The sequence below is a fragment of the Lathyrus oleraceus genome, chromosome 1 (assembly GCF_024323335.1).
Source record: "Lathyrus oleraceus cultivar Zhongwan6 chromosome 1, CAAS_Psat_ZW6_1.0, whole genome shotgun sequence".
Taxonomy (NCBI): Eukaryota; Viridiplantae; Streptophyta; class Magnoliopsida; order Fabales; family Fabaceae; genus Lathyrus; species Lathyrus oleraceus.
In genome coordinates, this window is record NC_066579.1 from 290,022,864 (window position 1) to 290,036,431 (window position 13,568).

The window sequence follows — 13,568 nt, forward strand, 5'->3', positions numbered from 1 at the left end:
CATTTCCGCTATCCAATTCTCCATCATTTTCAAAAACCTACAAATCATTTCATCCCATTTCAGTTCAAACGTAAGTAATAAAACCCTCGAACAAACATCGAGTCTCTTTTCCCTAATCCAATCCAAATTACTTATTCATACTTAAACACCATTTTGAAAAGGGTGAAAACGGAGAAGGTCTAGAGCCTTCGATTCCTCTCCTCGATTGTTTGGATACGAGTTGCCTTACTTAGCCATTCGAGCAATTGTCATATGTTAAAAAATTCTAATCCGATTCACCTCAAATCTCTTTCATAATCAAAATTTTGTCAAACTCTTTTGTAATAACTTGGACAAAAACGGAGGTAGTCTAGAGCCTAATATTCTTGTCCCCAAGTACTTGGATACGAGTAGCCTTACTCGGGCATTCGAGTATTTATTGTCCGTCCAAAATACATTAAGTTTATCTAAATCCTATTACAATTAAGGGTGAAAAGGTAGATGGTCTAGATCCTTATATTCCTATTCTCTAGTAGTTGGATACATGTAGCCTTACTCGGCCATTCGAGTAATTGTCATCCAATAAAACACTCAACAAATCAAACTTATTTTCTGCCCTTGCGCGACTTCAAAAACATTTTTCAGAAACGAGTATGCATTATCCATATCGGCGTGAAACAAACAAAGACTTCCTCCTCCAAGAGAGAGCAACAAGTAAAGGTTTAGTCAGTCTATAGTTATAAAGGATCACTCTTTAAAAGCGATCAACGTAGTAGTTCTTTCTAAGTAGAACTACATAGCCTTGAGTTCTCCATAGCACCTGGAGATACGTAGGAGAAGGATTAGGAAATCTTGTCAGGCATGGTTCCTGTTGAGTACAACGGATGTGAGGGGTGCTAATACCTTCCCCTTGCATAACCGACTTTCGAGCCCGAATTTGGTTGTGAAACCATAATTTTCACCTTAGGGGTTTTATCGATATTTTACCTTTCCTCTTAGAATAAATAAAATCCGGTGGCGAATTTATGTCATTTTTTACATAGCACCAACTGGAGACTCTGTTGGGGACTCTATCCTAAGCAAGTCAAGCCTAGTCTTGGTTGTCTTTCGCATGTTTGGGTGTTTACCTTTTCGCTTTATTTTCTCTTTATTTTCCTCTTTATTTATCTTCTTATTATCTTATATGTCACATGGCTCTATGGTGTTGTAGTTTTGAATGGATACTTTGATTACAAGAAACATTGAGGGAAAGACTCTCTACCCCAGTTTATAGTACAAACATAAGATAGGACGATGGTTAAGTAGTGTGGGATCCCGAGAAGCTTTTCTCGTAAGGATCGACACGAGAACCTCACTTAGAGTAGATTCTTTTGAGCATATTAACGACCGACAAGATTTTGCTGTAAGCGTCGATGTTTTCATTAGGACCTGTGACTATAAGGACCTTTATAGAAACTTAAACCTTTGGCCATCTAGAAATGATGGTCGTGTAGTGCGGGTCCCCGAGAAGCTTTTCTCGCGTGGGTCGGTACGAAGACCTCGTTCAAAATATATTTCCTTGATGGAGTTGACACCTGGAATATAAATTGACATACATGGAAAACAGCCAATGGGAACGCTTTGGAGGTGCTCACAGAAAAAATGGGAACGCTTTGGAGGTGCTCACAGAAAAAATGGAATTGGGAGACCTCACCATTTTGGCTCATGATCGCTCGACTGGGTGAGTCGAGAATGGGATACAAACTGCAAGTGCACAGTTCTATCGCGTAGTTTTAAAAGATATCGATCCCACAGGGACTTATGAATCGATATATCGTTATCTAAGGTTACTACGTAAATCTAAGGTGAAAATGTTTGATTGTTTGGGGAAAAACTAAGAGCTAAACTAATATCTAGATTAAATATTAATAAAACGGATATCGGTATGTAGTTCGTCAAAACTAGGGAATCAAGTCTTTGTCGGTTTCTTGGTTTTAAAATGAATCGTTTCGGTTAACTTCATTGGTTAAAGGTTCTATCTCAAACTCTCGCTCTGTTGAATAAACCATGATTTTATATTAATGTTGCTGTCACTTATAATTAAGTCAAAAACCATATTTTGAAAACAATAAAGTTGCAGAAACTCTTTTTAAGAAAATACTGACCGTTTTAAACACCCTTATCTCAAACTCTCGCTCTGTTGACTTAGGTTATATAATTAAATCCAAATGCTTAACTCTCGTCCTCACATTCAATCTTTAAAAATACTTTTTGGAAAAGGTCAGAATTTAATTAACTCTAAAACTTGCTCTCGCCCTGATCTAGAATTAATGCCTAACTTACACTGTCCAGTTAAAATCTCAAACTCTCGCTCTATTGATTTTAACTTCTTTATGTCTTTTACTTTTGTAAAAAATCTTGTTATTAAACCTGTAAGTTGAAACCGTAAAAAGATTGATTTTGATTTTAAGTTTAAATAGACCGACTCAGTCTTGATCCCTTATTCTGCTTACTTTACATACCGATACCTAGGCAAATTAGCCAGACATGCTAAATAAATAAGAATTTATATCATGCATAAACAGACTCATTCCAGGCAGGCAATATGAATAAACAATAGAATAAAACATTAAAAATTAAATAACAATTAAAAAACCTGAATGCGTAATACAATGGTCTTGAACACTCCACCACAAGCCGGTAGGATTTGTTCTTGGATTCTTCAATTAGACAGTAAATTAAATCAAGGAAATAAAACTGGAATATAACGTAAGGTTAAATCCGGTATAAAGTTGCACAATAGTTTCCGGTGTAGAAACTATTATGCGAAAAATATCTAAAAGCTAAAACTGGAAAGGTAAATTTGCAAGGGAAAAAGAATGTAAAGCTTGCAAAAGAAATAAATAAAATAAACAATGCTAAGTTGCTGGAAAGGAAAAAATAAGCAAAGGCGTGAAAAAAAATTTGGCAGAGCTTCGGCAAACTGAGCGTGCAAAAACTGAGAGTTTTTTAGGTTTGTGAGATGGCTATTTATAATAGCCTTGGTAACTGCATTCCGTTTCCCACGAGTCTTCAGCATGGCTAAATACACGCGGGCGTGGGCATAGCACACGAACTCTCTCAACGTTCTTCTTCAATTCTTCTGAGAGCGTGACTTGCGCCAAAAAGCTAGTGGACTGGTGTGACGCTCGTCACACCATGTGTGACGTCCGTCACAAGGCTACTTCGCGTGACGCTCGTCACAACCCTTGTGATGCCCGTCACAGGCACAACGTGCGCTTTCTTTTGGGCTGGGCTTGGTCTTTGATATTTGTTTCCTTTTTACTCCTTTCTACACCTCCTTTTCTTCCCTTTTTCACTTTTGCTTCAAAATGGGTACCTAATGTAAATAGAAAAGAAATACTGCATAATATCTGATAAAATGGGATAAATTAAAGTAAATGATAATATAATCTAATTGAATTAAGTCTTCAAATGTGATATAATTTCATGTTATCAAACTCCCCCATACTTAAATCTTTGCTTGTCCTCAAGCAAAATTCAGTATAGAACTTGTTAAAAGTTTTAGCCAGATGAAATTTCAAAGCACACATCAATTCGTACTAGGTTGCAAATGGATTTTTGTTTAGGAGGACTCGAGTTTAATCTTGACATCAACAACTACCGTTACAACTTAGATAACCCTACTTTATGCCAATCAGTTCAAGTACCCTATGATAGCTATCCTGGTTCCTTTAGTCTTATTTTACCCGTTTTCATTCTAGCGAAATCACATTAAGCCCTTTATCCTTTCGCGCACATAGTGGAGTAACCGGTTAGTGATTATGATCCGCTTTTAGCTAGAAGTTCTGGTACATAAGTCGGATAACTTCATTATTCAGTCCATTGCAAATTGCGGGGGATCGAACCGTAGTCCGCCCTACCGAGTTCAGTACCAGATTCCTACTGAACCAACTCATAATGGGTCTTTCGTATTGTGCTTTTGCATGATCTGCAACCTTTAGATTAAATGATCTGGTAAGGATCACCTAATTTAATTAGTGCATTTCTTGATATATTTATATATCTTAGGTTACTTTGGGGATCATTCACTTATATTCATCGGCTCTCCACGTAGTTTGCTATTAAGATGGTGCTGACTTCTGTATAAACTACTTGGGGTTGCCATAGAACTAAAAGTTCAAGGAATCGGTATAATAGGTACTTATCCTGATCTAACATATTGAGGTTCTCAGAGCGTTGTTATGGTAATGATTTTGTTTTGATTTCACTCAAGTTTTATAAAGTAAGCAACCTTTATACTTATTGGGTGTGTTAAAAAAAATTTTGTTATGGCTCAAGAAAATTGAGGGGAATAGATAATAGAAAATTTTTCACACTTAGGAACTTAACTTAAAATAATTTTTTTTTTTTTTATAGGGAAAAAAAGGGAAATAACGATGAAAGGGAGAGTACATACTTGAAAAATGAGAATGGAAAGAATATTGTTTCCCCCCCCCCCCCCCCATACTTAAACTAAACATTGTCCTCAATGTTTTAAGGGAAATGAAATACAAAATGGAAATGCAAAGAAAATAACAACTAAGGCTGCCTTCCGCCTCTGGTTCTTGGCCCTGGTGATCTTTGACGTATGTCTAAGTTGTCGAACCTGCTAAACAATTCAGTAAACCGCTGGTCGGTTATGGCATTCCGAGCGTCCTGTTGCTGTTGCATTTGACGCATCATCTGCATCATCTCTGCATTCTGTGCCTGCATGCCATCAATAGCATCCATAATGTCGTCGTTGGTCGCAGGCCTTCTTCGTCGACGACGTTGGGAGGATGGGCCGGCTGCATTACGGGAAGGGTTGAGCGGGACTGATTGTTTGTGTGGCGGATGGTCACCTTGTTCCATTTCTTCAAACTCATCAGTTTGCTGGTTTGTTTGTGAAGGCTCGGTGGTTTCAGGAGCGCTAAGATCGTAGAGGTGGCGGTCGGGGTTTGTGACATCAGTTAGGGTGGTATTGGGTAGCACCACAACTCGGGACTGCTTGGTTGTTCACCATAAGATAATAGCCTCCGCCTACTCTGTTTTTAATCAGGCGGCTAGAACGGCAATAGCTGATATCCATAGACAGGGGAGGTAGGGATTCTAAAGTTTGGAGTCTATCCCCTAGGTTCAGGCCAAGTGCTATGGAGGTTATTAATCCATCAATTATAAAGGGTTGCCGGCCTCTAGCACATAAGGTGCGGATATGATGAAAGAGAAAGGAGGCGACGTTTACCTGGGCTTGCGGTTCGAAGACGCACTGGAGGAAAAATAACTCCTTTGAGTTGACCTTGCTGTTGTTTGGTCTACCGAAAACTGTGTTTTGCAAGATACGGAGAAAATAACGGATGGTGGGGTTATGGATGTGGGAGAGAAGGAGTTCTTCCCAGTTGTAGGTCTCTATACCGGAAATTTTCTTAAAAAGGTCAAAAACGCCAACTGTGTTCCAGTTTAGGTCGGGAGGGATTCTGGGGTAGACTTGGCCTTCTGTGGTAAATTGTAGCATGGTACTCAATTGGTTTTGGGTTAGAGAGTACTCGGTGTTAAACATGCGGAAGGTTGCGGTACCGGTCAGAAATTCACCCTCACCGGCGGGAGTGGTGTAGTCGTAAGAACTTAGGAATTCTAAGGTTAGGGAAGGGTAGGTGGGTTGGTTATGGGTGCAAAAGAAGGTTAAGTTGGCTTTACGGAGCATCCACTCGATACCTTGGAGTAAGCCTAATTGTTGTAAACAAGTTAAATCGGGGTACCTGGTGGAAGCGACGCCTCGCTGTTGGAAGCGCTCGAATTGCTCTTGCTGATAGTTGTCATCTCCGGATCGGAAGATGATATTTCCGAAATTTTGATTTCCCGCCATTGTGATGAATTTTTGAAGGGATGATTTGGAAAGAAAAAGAAATGTATTTGATATGAGAGAATTGTTTGTGGTGAATGAAGGAAGTTTTGGTAGGTATTTATAGGGAAGGATTGGAAGGTAGAAAGAAAAAGTGGTTGAAGAGTAATTAAGTGTGGTAAACGAAAAATGAATGGGGAAGGTAAAATTAAAGTGTAACGTTCGTCTCCAACGGCTCCCTAACGTTCACATGTCTGAGGGGCGTTACGCTCGTCACAAGGCTGTGACGTTCGTAACAGGCGTTTTGCGTGCCGTTCGTCATGGAGTGTGTGACGCTCGTCACACAGTCCTTTTTGGCAAGGCTTCAGTAGCGCTTCACAGAATTACTTTGGTAGCGTATTTTAATGTTTCATTTTGCTTATGATCATTTTTAGTCTGCAGTTTTAATGTATTGTGCACGCTTACTTGCTTTGTATAATAATAATAGGTAACAACAGTAGAGCATAATAGCCATTGCATAATAAAATTAACTAAACAGCTTCAATAAAAATGATCATAATGTATTACAGGGAAGGAAAATAATGAAATGAAATAGAAATAAACATGAATTCAAACAACATTAATGAAAAATCTAGCCTAAAACTAAATAACTTAGAAAGAAAAATAACTAAATTCCATCTATCTTCGGATCTCTGGCCGGAGGAGCAAAAGAGTTAACATGATGCCGTAACATACGTAACTGACTTGCCGTGCTGCTCATGTATTCTAGGATTTCAAGTCTCAAGCTGTGGAAATCTTCCCTGAGGGCGTCTTGTTCTGACATCAAGGCTTCAATGACGGTTTTAATATCTGTTCCTGGCATATGATGTCGGAGATCAGGCATGGCTGATTCTTCGGTCAGGGCAGGCTGAGGGGAGGATCAATATCATAGTAGCCGGAAGGTGTCTGAGGGTCAGATTCAGCAAGAGAGGTATGGTCAACATAGTGCTCATAGTCATCACAAATCTCATAGTCCTGGATGGATTCAGTGGATCCAGCAGGAGTTGGGGTTTCATTCAGGTTATAGAGCCAGTTCCTTTGATTGTGAACACTAGTTCTAGGATCGGGCATGGTGAATAGGCAGAGAACCTGGTTATCAATAATAAGCTCGAACTCATCAGACCCTATGTTTGCTATAAACATAGTGTTGAAGAGGAAAGGTATACTCATAGTAGTAATGCCACAAAAAGGGCTAAGGTCAAGCATAGGCTGACGTAATCCAATAGCATTACCTATCATAGTGATCAAACCGCCTATTCTAATGGGTGCTCGCTCATCCTGGATAAGGTGGTCCAAATTAGCTAACATAAAAGTAGCACCGTTTACTGGACGGTTCTGGGAAGCACAAAATATGATGAAGAGTTCATCACGTGAAACTGAAGTACTATTTGGCTTTTTCCCAAATAAAGTGTGGGTCAGGATCTTATGGAAATAGCGAAAAGCCGGGTTATGTATGTTTCCAGAGAGAAACTCATGTTCCTCGGGCTCATCATTTCCAGTCAGCTTACCCCAAAAGTGTTCAAGCTCTCTATATTCAAAAAGTTCTTCCTGGCTTACAGTGAATGTATCAAAGGAGGTAGGAAACCCAAAAGGTTGGTGAAGTCTCTAATATTAAATTGGTACTCCATATTGAACATTCTGAACTGGATAAAACCTCTGCTAATTCCTTTTCCATGGCTAGGTAGATAGATTAATGAACTAAGGAATTCTAGTGTGAGTCTCCGGTAGGTGGTGAAATGTCTCAGGATAGGGGAGGTCTCCCATCCTATCTGATTCAGCAAAAACAGGACACTCTGTCTCAGTCCAAGGGCAGTCATAGCCCAATCATCAGCATATAAACTAGGTAGCATCTCTCTAGCGGCTAGTTCTTCAAACTTTCGTTTCTGAGCCATTCCTCTGAACTTGATACCCATACGATCAGAATGTCCCATCTGGTTAGTGTTAGCTAGAGAAAAGAAACATGAGTTTAAGTCAGGATTTGGCCAAATGCCGAAAAGAAGAAGAATTATTATTATATTATATATATATATATATATATATATATATATATATATTTTTTTTTTTCTTTTTGAATAAATCAATAATGAATACTAAATAGAAATTAAAAGAAATAATTAAGAGAAAAATAGGGAATTGATAATAATAATAGAATAATAAAATAACAAATTAATTTGTGGGTTGTCTCCCACTAAGCGCTTTGTTTAAATGTCGCAAGCTCGACAAAAAAACTGTTAAATATAGTCTATGAGTCCTGGGGGCGTTTCGTCTAAGTGTAGAATTTGCGAATCCTCGTTGGTTTCCGCATAGTGATAATGTTTCAGACGTTGCCCGTTTACGGTGAACGGTTCTGTAGATTGTCCTTTTATTTCTACCGCTCCACTGGGAAAGATTTTAGTGATATGAAAAGGTCCTGACCATCTGGATCGTAGTTTTCCCGGGAATAACTTTAGTCTAGAGTTAAATAAAAGTACTGCGTCGCCTTGCTTGAAGATTTTCCTTGATATACGCTTGTCATGCCATTGTTTTGTTCTTTCTTTATAGATTTTGGCATTTTCATAGGCGTCTCTTCTGAGTTCCTCTAATTCGTTTATGTCAAGGATTCTCTTTTCACCGGCGGCTTTATAATTCAAATTTAAATTTCTAATAGCCCAATAGGCTTTATGTTCTAATTCTACCGGGAGGTGACAGGATTTTCCATAAATGAGCTTAAATGGGGTCGTCCCTATGGGAGTTTTATAAGCAGTTCGGTATGCCCATAAAGCTTCTGGTAATTTCAATGACCAATCTTTCCTTGAAGTGGCGACCGTTTTTTCTAGTATTTGCTTGATTTCTCTGTTAGATACTTCCACTTGTCCACTGGTTTGAGGGTGGTAAGGTGTTGCTATCCTATGTCTCACTCCATATTTAAGTAGTAGTTTTTCGAGTACCTTGGATATAAAGTGTGATCCACCATCACTGACTACTATTCTTGGGATGCCAAATCTCGGAAATATTATATTTTTAAAGAGTCTAGTTACTACTCGGGTGTCATTTGTTGGAGAAGCTATAGCTTCGATCCATTTTGATACGTAGTCAACTGCCACGAGTATGTATTTGTTACCGAAAGAGGATGGGAAAGGTCCCATGAAGTCTATCCCCCACACGTCAAAAATCTCTACTTCCAAAATACCTTTTTGTGGCATCTCGTCACGTCTAGATATGTTTCCCGTGCGTTGACATCTGTCACACTCCTTAATAGCCGCATGTACGTCCTTCCATATAGTTGGCCAATAAAAGCCAGCTTGTAGGATTTTAGAGCAGGTCTTGGATGTACTTGTGTGTCCACCATAAGGCGCAGAGTGACAGTGTTGGATTATATTTTCTACCTCTTCTTCGGGTATACATCGACGGAAAATACCATCGGGGCCTCTTTTGAAAAGTAAGGGATCATCCCAGTAATAGTGTTTTATGTCGTGGAAGAATCGTTTCTTCTGCTGGTAAGATAAAGTAGGTGGAACTATTCCGGCAGCTAAATAATTGACTAGATCAGCGTACCATGGTATGACAGATATAGCTAAGGTGGTTTCTACTTGCATGTCGGAGTTGTTCTCTTCCAAAGTAGCTATGAGTTTATCATACGAGAAATCATCATTAATGGATGTTCTTTCTGGTTCAAGGTTCTCAAGTCTAGAGAGATGGTCTGCTACTACGTTTTCAGTTCCTTTCTTGTCCTTGATTTCTAAGTCGAATTCTTGTAGTAACAAGATCCATCTTAGGAGTCTAGGTTTAGCATCTTTTTTTGTTAAAAGGTACCTGATAGCAGCGTGATCAGTGTAAACTATTATTTTGGCTCCTACCAGGTAAGAACGAAATTTATCTAGCGCAAATACCACTGCTAGGAGTTCTTTCTCGGTTGTGGCATAATTCATCTGTGCTTCATCCAGGGTTCTGCTAGCGTAATATATAACGTGAAGCTTTTTATCCTTTCTTTGTCCTAAAACAGCACCTACAGCATAATCACTGGCATCGCACATTATTTCGAATGGTTCATTCCAGTCTGGTGTCTGCATAATGGGTGCGGAGATCAATGCTTGTTTAAGAGTTTGAAATGCTTTTAAACAGTTATCGTCGAATATGAATTCAGCATCTTTCATCAACAGTCCGGTTAAGGGTTTAGTTATCTTAGAGAAGTCTTTGATGAATCGTCGGTAAAAACCGGCGTGTCCTAAAAAGCTTCGTACTTCTCTCACAGTTCTTGGGGGTTGAAGATTTTCGATTACCTCTATTTTGGCTTTGTCTACTTCAATTCCTCTGTTCGAGATGATGTGTCCTAAAACAATGCCTTCTTGTACCATAAAGTGGCACTTTTCCCAATTAAGTACTAAGTTTACTTTTACACATCGTTCCAGAACTCTTTCCAGGTTTTCAAGGCATTCTTCGAAACTTTGTCCGTATACAGAAAAGTCATCCATAAATACTTCCATGATGTTTTCGAGAAAGTCGGCGAATATTGCCATCATGCATCTTTGAAAAGTTGCAGGGGCATTACACAGACCAAACGGCATTCGTCTATAAGCGAAGGTACCAAAAGGGCATGTGAATGTTGTCTTTTCTTGGTCATCAGGGTGAATTGGTATTTGAAAGAAGCCTGAATAACCGTCTAAATAACAGAAATGTGAATGTTTAGCTAATCGTTCTAACATCTGGTCAATGAATGGTAAAGGGAAATGATCTTTTCGGGTTGCTTTGTTTAGTTTCCTATAATCAATGCACATTCTCCATCCCGATTCGATTCGTTTAGTTATAGTTTCTCCTTTTTCGTTTTCAATAACGGTTATGCCTCCTTTCTTTGGTACAACGTGTACAGGACTAACCCATTTGCTATCAGATATAGGATATATAATACCTGCTTCTAATAACTTGGTTATTTCTTTCTTTACTACCTCACTTAGGATCGGATTTAGTCTTCTCTGGTGTTCCCTAGAGGTTTTACAGTCTTCTTCTAACATGATGCGGTGCATACAAATAGAAGGGCTTATTCCTTTGAGATCGGTGATGTGGTATCCTAGTGCGGTTGGATATTTTCTTAAGATATGTAGGAGTTTTTCTGTTTCGAGTCTTCCTAGATCTGCATTAACTATCACAGGTCGTTCAAGTTCTAAGTCTAGGAATTCATATCTCAGATTTTTGGGAAGTGTTTTCAAATCAGGGGTTGGTTTGTTAAGACACTGCGTAGGATCCGGTGTTATTGCTAGGCATTGTTTAGATTTGTCCTCTAAAAGATAGTCTGATGATTTGTCTTCTCCTGACTCTGCTTCTTTTATGCATTCATCGATGATATCCATGAAGTAACATGTATCTTCTATTGCAGGTGCTTTCAAGAATTGGGAAAGAATGAATTCAATTTTCTCTTCACCTACTTCGAAGGTGAGTCGTCCTCGTTTTACGTCTATGATTGCACCGGCAGTTGCTAAGAATGGTCTTCCTAGTATAATAGGTGTCGTATCATCTTCTCTAATGTCCATAATTGTGAAGTCAGTGGGAATGTAAAACTGACCTATGCGTACGGGAACGTTTTCAAGGATTCCTACAGGATATTTGATGGAACGATCTGCTAATTGCACAGACATTTTGGTCGGTCTTAATTCTCCCATTTCCAGTTTCTTACATATGGATAAAGGCATAACGCTAATTCCGGCTCCTAAATCGCATAAGGCTTTGTCGATGACAAATTTTCCTATGTGACAGGGTATAGAGAAACTACCCGGATCCTTGAGTTTAGGGGGCATGTTTTGGATTATAGCGCTACATTCGGCAGGGAGTGTAACGGTTTCGCTATCCTCAAGTTTCCTCTTATTAGAAAGAATTTCTTTTAAGAATTTAGCATATGAGGGCATCTGCGTGATAGCTTCGGTAAACGGAATTGTAACGTTTAATTGTTTAAGGAGATCAACAAATTTTCTAAATTGGCCTACATCTTTGGTTTTAACAAGCCTTTGAGGGTAAGGTATAGGTGGTTTGTAAGGTGGTGGAGGTACATAAGGTTCCTTCTTTTCTAGGGTTTCCTTATTACTCTCTTCCTTTTCCTTAGGTTCACTTTCCTCAGTAGATTTCTTAGGGTTTTGGTTTTCTATCCTTGGGTCAGACGGTCCTTCCACTTCCGTTCCACTTCTCAATATAATTGCATGAGCTTGGCTTCTCGGATTGGGTTGGGGCTGTCCAGGGAATGTACCAGTTGGTGCAGCAGTAGGTGCTTGTTGTTGAGCTACTTGAGATATTTGCGTTTCTAGCATTTTGTTATGGGTAGCCAGGGCATCTACTTTGCTTGCTAGTTGTTTTAGTTGTTCGCCAGTGTGTATGTTCTGGTTTAAGAAATCTTTATTGGTTTGTTGTTGGGAAGCTATAAAGTTTTCCATCATGATTTCCAAGTTGGATTTTCTAGGGGTATTATTGTTAGGATTCGGTTTCTGATATCCTGGAGATATAGATGGGGCTTGATTTGGAGACTGTCCAGGTGCGTATAAAGCATTATTACTCTTATATGAGAAGTTTGGATGGTTCTTCCAATTTGGGTTATAGGTATTCGAATAGGGGCTTCCTTGAGCATAGTTTACTTGCTCTGTTTGGATTCCAGTCAAGAGTTGACATTCCGCAGGAGTGTGGCCTTGGATTCCACAGACCTCGCAATTCTGAGTTATAGCAACCACGGCGGCTGGAGGTGATACGTTTAAACTTTCAATTTTCTGGACCAAAGCATCCACTTTTGCATTGACGTGATCAAGGTTACTTATCTCGTACATGCCAGTTTTCGGTTGAGGTTTTTCCACATTCGTTCGTTCGGTTCCCCACTGATAGTGGTTTTGGGCCATGCTCTCGATAAGCTGGTAAGCATCAGCGTAAGGTTTGTTCATTAGTGCACCACCTGCAGCGGCGTCTATTGTTAACCTTGTATTGTATAAGAGACCATTATAAAATGTGTGAATTACTAACCAGTCTTCCAAACCATGGTGTGGGCAAAGTCTCATCATGTCTTTGTATCTTTCCCATGCTTCGAAAAGAGACTCGTTGTCTTTCTGTTTAAATCCGTTTATCTGGGCTCTTAACATAGCTGTTTTGCTTGGCGGAAAATATCGGGCAAGAAAAACTTTCTTCAACTCGTTCCATGTGGTGACTGAGTTGGAAGGAAGAGATTGAAGCCATCTTCTAGCGCTATCTCTTAATGAGAAAGGAAAAAGACGAAGTCGAATCGCCTCTGAAGTGACACCATTAGCTTTAACAGTATCAGCGTATTGAACAAATACGGATAAATGAAGGTTTGGATCTTCGGTAAGATTTCCAGAGAATTGGTTCTGTTGCACAGCCTGCAACAACGAAGGTTTAAGTTCAAAGTTGTTTGCTTCGATTGCGGGCGGAGCAATACTTGAATGCGGTTCATCTTGCGATGGAGCGGCGTAATCTCTAAGAGCACGAGCTGGTTCTACCATCTCGGTTAAAGAAGGAAAAATGTTTTGAAATCTGGAAGGTTATAGGAGGGAGATTGTTTTCAGCACGATATTCCCGAATTCGTCGTAAGACTCGGAGATATAGTTCGATATCGTTGATTCGTAAATAGAGCGGTTCGCCTTGAGAGCGAGTGCGTGGCATACAAATCAACGAAAGAAAGAAAATAGAAGAAAAAGAAACCTTAGTCTCTACAGCGTAACGGAAGAGTTACGATATCGATTGAATAAAA

General features: G+C 39.4%; 1 pseudogene; it reads left to right on the top strand.

Annotated features, from left to right (window-relative positions):
- The first annotated feature begins 12,835 nt into the window (after positions 1–12,835).
- LOC127116455 (uncharacterized) lies at positions 12,836–12,935 on the top strand (annotated as a pseudogene).
- Positions 12,936–13,568: the final 633 nt, after the last annotated feature.